This window comes from Panthera leo, chromosome D3 (assembly GCF_018350215.1).
Source record: "Panthera leo isolate Ple1 chromosome D3, P.leo_Ple1_pat1.1, whole genome shotgun sequence".
NCBI lineage: Eukaryota > Metazoa > Chordata > Mammalia > Carnivora > Felidae > Panthera > Panthera leo.
Genome location: NC_056690.1, coordinates 42932047 through 42939681, shown reverse-complemented (window position 1 = coordinate 42939681; position 7635 = coordinate 42932047).

Here is a 7635-nt window from a genome sequence, read left to right as displayed (position 1 = left end):
ACAAGTTCTGTCTTATTTTCTGTTCTTTATTCATGACATTCTTTTCTTATTTTAGGGATGAAACATCTTGGATATCTGCGTGGTTCTAACTGGAATTGTAATTTCCTTTTTTAAAAAACTTTGCTGATAAATACTCAATTCTTGGGGCAGACTCTGCAGCCTTTCCTCAAAGACTTAATATATAGTTGCCTATGCAAACTTAAAAGTGAAGACTTAAGATATATGATTGATAGTGTACTCTAGGAATGAAAGCAGGATTTGTTTTGGCCTAAAAGAGCAGGAGGTTGTTGTGCTAGCATTCTTCAACATATTAGAATGCCAAAGTTTTACTCTGGTTACCAACAACCAAACTAGGTGTTCTTGTTGTTTTTAGAAAGTCTACTCCATTTTATTTAAAAAAGGAATTATTCTTGGGGTGTCGGTTGAGCATCTGACACTTGATTTCAGCTCAGGTCATGATCTCACCATTTGTGAGATGGAGCCCTGCACCAGCTCAGAGCTTGCTTGGGATTCTCTCTCTTCCTGTCTTTCTCCCCCTCCCTGGCTCATGTACACTCTCTCTCTCTCTCTCTCTCTCTCTCCCTCTCTCCCCCCTCCCCCCACCCCACTTGTGTGTGCTCTCTCCCTCACTCCCTCTCTCAAAAATAAATTAATTTAAAAAAAAAGAACTATTAGTTTTAGAGCCCGGAAATGCATGTTTGGCAAGAAATCATTCTGGATATAGAGGCAGGAGGGGTTCTTGAGGAACTTAAGTGGGCAACATATAGACCTTCAGGAAACATTCCTTCCTTTAGTTCAATGTTATATAGGACTTTTTTCCCATCCATCACTACTGTGTCTTCTTCATGGGTTTCTTTTAGTTTCTTTTTGGTAGCTATCTCCTTTTACAATAATATCTCCTCTACAAATATTTCTGGCCATTCAACATCTACTGGAAATTTCTTCAAGTTTCCTTTTCATTGATTGTTTCTCCTCCTATTTGCTTAGTTATTATACTTTTATGGCTTTCTTACCTTCAGTGGGGATTTAAAAGAGAAAATATATAAAAATGTGTTTTATCTACTGTATTAGTTTTCTATGGCTGCTGTAACAAATTGGCATAAGTTTATTGGCTTAAAACAATAGAAATTTATTCTCTCAGTTCTGGAGGACAGCAATCTAAAATAGGTATCACTAAGCTAAACTCAAGGTGCCAGTGTGGTCATGCTCCCTCTAGAGGATCTAGTTGAGAATTTACTTCCTGAACTTTTCCAGCGTCTAGAACTGTGTTCCTTATATTCTTTGGCTCATGTCTCCTTTTTTCATCTTCAAAGACAGTGGTGTAATGCCTTCTTTCTCTGACTCTACTTTCCTCTTCTGTTTGCACAGTCTTTTTCTATTCTGTGTCAAGTCTCTCTCTGTCTCCCTCTTATATCGATATGTGTGATGGCACTTAGGGCTCACATGTATCCATATAGGAGGATAACCCAGGATAATCTCTGCATCTCAAAATCTTTAATGTAATTACATATGTAGCATCTCTTTATTTTCTTGCCAGATAATGTAACATTTACAGATTCTAAGAATTAAAATATTAATATTTTGTGGGGCCATTATTCAGCCCACCACAACTACCATTTTGATTCCATTATATATTGCATTTTTTTAAGTGTTTAGGGGATCAAAAGAGAGAGAATTAATGTGGGAGTGGCAATAAATCTCTCCGGTATAGAGTTATCATGAAATATTTAGACTTTGAAAGTTGGTTTAATCTTTCTAATGTCAAAAATGATTCTCAAAATTATTTTCTTATGGGTCATGGGCAAAAGAATCCTTTCTATTGCCCTTTGCCTCTATAAAAACCTTTCTGAGGTAACATTCAATTTTCACTACATAAAACGCCTATATTTTTATATTATGAGCAATTACTCCTATAAATTTGTTCCCTGTTCTGTTCATTTAGTTCTTAATTATATATTGTTTTACATGTTATATATTGTTTATTTTCATATTTTGGGTCTCTAAGCTAAAATTGACCACGTTTTCAATATCTCCTAAATAATTTTCCATATGTTCTGCATCATCGCCAGTTCCATTCTCTAAGAAAAATGATAATAGATATAATTAATGAGCTCTTTCTAATTTGCAGTCATTTTACATTCACTATCTAGTATTATCTTCATAAACTTTATGTAGTCATCATTTATTATTTCCCCATTTACAGATTGGGAAACAGACTCTGGAATAAGAGGTGATTTGTTCAAAACCACAAAGCTTCTGAATGACAGACCCAGATTTTAAATTAAGTCTAACTAGTGTCAGAATTTGTAGTGTTTCAATTATATATCACTATAGGTACTATTTGTGAGCATAATATGTTATAGATTTGATTCTCTCACAAAATTCTGCCTATTTGTGGATACATTTTAGTAATGTAACTCTAAACATAGCTTACAGCAGCAAAATTTAAATATGAAACATAAAAGTTAGAGAATTTATGAGCTCTTGGAAAGACAGCTTTAGCAACCCTTCCATGTGTTAAATCATTTATAAAATGCCTATGTTTGGAAGGATTTCATTCTTCCTTCTCTGTTTGTTGCAAGCGTCTCTTTTTGTCATACAGACTCCATTGCTTTGGCAAAATAAATCAGAGCAAATTTAAAAGTGTATCTAAAAACATATTCATCTTGTGGTAGGAAGTAAAATTTTAGAAGTTCGACAGTTGGGCATCCAGATTTGAAGAAGAAAAAAAATAGTAAGCATGCCAACATTTCATTTCGAAATAGAAAACACAATCCAAAATTAGGAAAAGGTGACAACCAATTTGGAAAATCACTTATGAGCAGATATATAATAACATGCTTTGAAGTTTATTTTTAATATGTAACATTTCACAGGGTTCTAAGTAAGGATCTGAAATAGTTACAATGGTCCAAGTAGTCTCCATCCTTCTTGCCAAAAAATATTCTAAATTGGCATACATTTAGGAAATATTTTCAGTGAAAATATTTCTGATATGGCTGAGAAATTAGTGTATTTTTTATTTGAACTGACAAAACTATTAGAGCTTTAGATACATTTTAACTTAAAAAGAAAGGGAAAATGAACTATTTATATCCTACTTAAACTTTGATATTTTATATTACTTTTTCTCCCCCCTGGAAATCTCCCACTGCTTCCCCCCCACCCCCCACCCCTGGCCCAGTCCAGATCATTCTCATTCTCTAATTCAGCTAATGTTGATCATGTGCTAAATTATGTCAGGCATTATGTTCAGGTGCCTCATCTCATCTTATCTTTCAAAGAACTCTTTGACATAAACAAGTACTAGAGTTTATTTTTGTAGAGGAGATGACCAAGAATCAAGAGAGGAAATGATATCCCTAAAATCACACCACTAGGAAGTAGTGGAGGCCAAAATCAAAAGAACATCTGATCACAGGTTGTTTAAGACTTAATTTTTACCACTTCAACATACAATGGTTTTCATCACTGAATTTCTGATATATTTTTATAGTGTATTCTATGTGTTTTATCCCTTGTTTATTAAAGTTATCTTTCCAAACAAAGCATAAACTCTTTAAGATTAGAGACCTTGTGTCTTTTGTCTTTACCATGTCTTCCATGCTGTCTTATACAATGATAGATATATAGTAGGAGCTCAACAAATCACTGCTTGGTTCTAGATATACTCTAACGTATTCTTGGGTGATAGGAAGACATTCATTTGTTGGTGAATGTGAACTTGGTTCTTGGGATCATCACTTACTTTTTTAAACTAATAGAGCACCTGTTCACTGGCTATATTTAGGAATGAGGACCCCATAAAGTCATGGACTTTATGAGGATGCTCATGTATGAACTACTGGGGATGCCTCACCTAAAGATGCCCCCAGTTGGTCCACAGGCATTCTAAACATTCTGCACATCTCATCTACCACCCCTACCCCAGCCTATCACCAACTCCCTATGTGTGCCTTTGAGGGCAGTGAGTATGAGCCTATGCAGAAAACTTGTGAACATGTGTAGAAACTCCAATGCTGTGGGATTGGGAGAGGACACACAAACTTAAGCATTCAGCACAGTCCTAGGAAAAGGAAATGGGAAGTTGTCAAACCTAATCTGGCATTACAAGATTGAGAAAGAAGTTAACAATTTTAAGAATTCCTTCTCAAGAGGGAATAAGAAGTGTGGAGCAGGTGTGTCTACAGAAAAGATATAAGATAGCCTCAGAATCCTTAGCAGGGCTGACAGAAGAAATTGCTCTTCTAAAGGCAATTAGTAAAGAGTGGAGGAGGTGATTCCTTCTTCAAATGTGAAGACAACAATGGAAAACATTAAGGAACATGAAAAATCAAGGAAACATGACACCACCAAAAGAATACAATAATTTTCTAGTAACTGATCCCAAAGAAATGGAGATTTCCATGATAAAGAATTCAATATAGTTGTTTTAAGGCACCTCAGTGATTTATAAGAAAACAAAGACAATTAAATCAGGAAAATAATGTACAAACAAAATGGGAAATGTAATTGATAGAAATCATTAAAAAAGAACCAAACAGCAACTGTGGATCTGAAGAGTACAAGAATGAAATGGAAACAAAACAAAACAAAACAAACAAACAAACAAACAAAAAAACAACCAGAAGAAAGAATCTGTGAGATTGATTACAGGTCATTTCAAACAACCAGTTAGAGGAGAACAAATTTAAAAAGTAATGAAAAAGAGCGAATAGAGCCCCTGTAGTCTATGGGACACCATCAAGTGAAACAATGCATGTATTATTGAAGTCTCAGAAGGAGAAAAAAGGAGGAAAAAGGCAGAAAACTTATTTAAATAAATACTAGTTGAAAACTTTCCAAATCTAGGGAGAGATTTGGATATCCAAGTTCATGAAGCTCAAGGTACCCTCCCCAAAACTTCAACCCCAATATATCTTCAACACATTATAATAAATCTGTGTAAAAGTAGAGACAAGAAAATAATTTTGAAATTTTGGCAAGAGAAAAAAAAAGCTTCACATAGAAGGGAACACCTATAAGAATATTATTAGAACCCCAACAGAAATCTTGCAGGATAAGAGAGAGTGGATGATATATTCAAAATGCTTAAGGGAAAAACTACCACCCAAGCTTTTTTTCTTTTTTTTAAACCAGGCAAAGCTGTCTTTTATAAAGGAAGTTTTGCAATCCCAGACAAGCAAAAGCTGAGGGAGTTCATCACCACTAGACCTGACTTACAAGAAATGCAGAAAGGAATTCTTGAAGTTGAAAGGAAAGGACACCAATTTTTTAATTTTTTTATGTTTTAATTATTTTTTTATGAATGTAATTTATTGTCAAAATGACACTAATTAGAAACATCAACATATGAGAATATAAAATATACTGATAAAAGAAAGTACATATTTCTAATTCAGAATACTGCAATATGATGGGTATGTTAACAACCCTGTTACAAAGGTTAAGGACAGAAGTATTAAAAATAACTATACATATAATAGTTTGTTAATGGATACACAACATAAAAAGTAGTAAATTGTGAAATCAGTAATATAAAATGTGGAGAAAGGAGTAAAGGATAAAGTTCTTTTTATGTGATTTAAGTTATCATTAGCATAAAATAAACTGTTATAAGTAAAGGATATTTTATGTCAGTCACATGGTAACCACAAAGCAAAAACATACAGATTCACAAAGATAGAGATGGGAATCAAAACATACCACTATGGAAAATCATCAATGCACAAAGGAAGGCAGGAAGAGAGGAAGAAAAAATAATTGATGAGATGACATTAGTAAGTTTTTATCAGCAAATAGTCATTCTAAGTGTAAATGGATTGACTTCTACCAACAAAAGACAGAGAGTGGCTGAATGAAAAAACAAAACAAAACAAAACAAAACAAACCAAACAAAAAAATCCCACCCTATGTAAGTCGCCTACACAATAGTCTCTTCATTTAAGGACAGATAGGCTTAAAGTGAAGGGATGGAAAAAAAATATGTCAAGCAAATGGAAAATACAGTACAGTAGGGGTAGCTGTAATTTTATCAGACAAAACAGACTTTCAGTCAAAACCTGTAACAAGAGAAAAGAAGGTCATCATATAATGAATGATAAAGGGGTCAATTAATCAACAACAATATGATACTAGTAGAGGATTTCTGTACCTCATTTTCAAAATGGATAGATGATCAGACAGAAAAATCAATATGGAAACATTAGGTTAGCACTATTCTTAAGACCAAATAAACTTAATAGACATTGCAGAACATAGCATGCAAAAGCAGCAGAATACACATTCTTTTGAAATGCATACATTCTTCAGGATATATATTACATATATAATATATATTTAACACATTTAATGTTATTAATATTTAATATTTATATCCATTATATTAATAATTATTATAATAATTTATATTAATTGTATTAGATTAATATTTATATATTAACATTCAAGAGGATCTGGATGGCTCAGTTGGTTAAGCATCTGACTTTGGTTCAGGTCGTGATCTCACCACTTGTGAGTTTGAGCCCTGCGACAGGCTCTGTGCTGACAGCTCAGAGCCTGGAGCCTGCTTTGATTCTGTGTCTTCCTCTCTCTGTCCCTCCCTTGATTGTGCTCTGTCTCTCTCTGTCTCTCAGAAATAAATAAATGTTAAAAAAAATTTAAAAATAAATTAATATTTAATATGATATATATCTTAACAAATTTCAGAAGATTGATATCACATCAAGTATCTTTTCTGACCACAATGGCATGAAACTGGAAATTAATGACAGGAAGAAAGCTGGAAAATTCACAAGTATGTCAAAATTAAACAACATACTTCTGAACAATCAATGAGCCAAAAAAGAAAGTAAAAGGGATATAGGGACGGGTGCCTGGATGGCTCAGTCAGATGTGTCCTCACTCTCGATTTTGGCTCAGGTCATGATCCCATGGTTTATGACAGTGACAGCAGGCCCACTGACAGTACAGAGCCTGCTTGGGATTCTCTCTCTCTCTCTCTCTGTCTCTCTTTCTCTCCCTCCCTCTCTGTCTTTCCCTCTCTTAAGCTCATGTTCATGCTCTCTCCTCTTTCTCTCTTGAAATAAATAAGAATTAAAAAAATAAAAGATATAAGAAATAAACAAATGATAAATGGAAACACATTAAGAAAATGGAAAGATCTCAAATAAACATCCTAACTTTACATCTTAAGGAATTAGAAAAAAAGAACTAAACCTAAAGTTAGCAGAAGGAAGGAAATAGATAGCAAAGATCAGAGCAGAAATAGTGAATATGAGATATTCATATTATGTCATTCACATTGTATTCATATTCATATCATTATTTGTATTCAGAATGATGAAATGGAGACAAAAAACAATAGAAAAATAAATGAAGATCTTTTTTTGAAAATATAAACAAAATTGATAAACAATTAGCTGGACTAAGGAAAAAAGAGAATCAAATAAATAAAATCAGAAGTGAAAGAGGAGACATTACAAATGATTCTGCAGAAATGCATAGGGTCATAAAAACTATTACAATTATATGCCCAAAATTTGGATAACCTAGAAGAAGTGTATAGATTCCTAGAAACATACAACCTAGCAAGATTGCATCATGGAGAAATGGAAAATCTGAATATTTCCACTA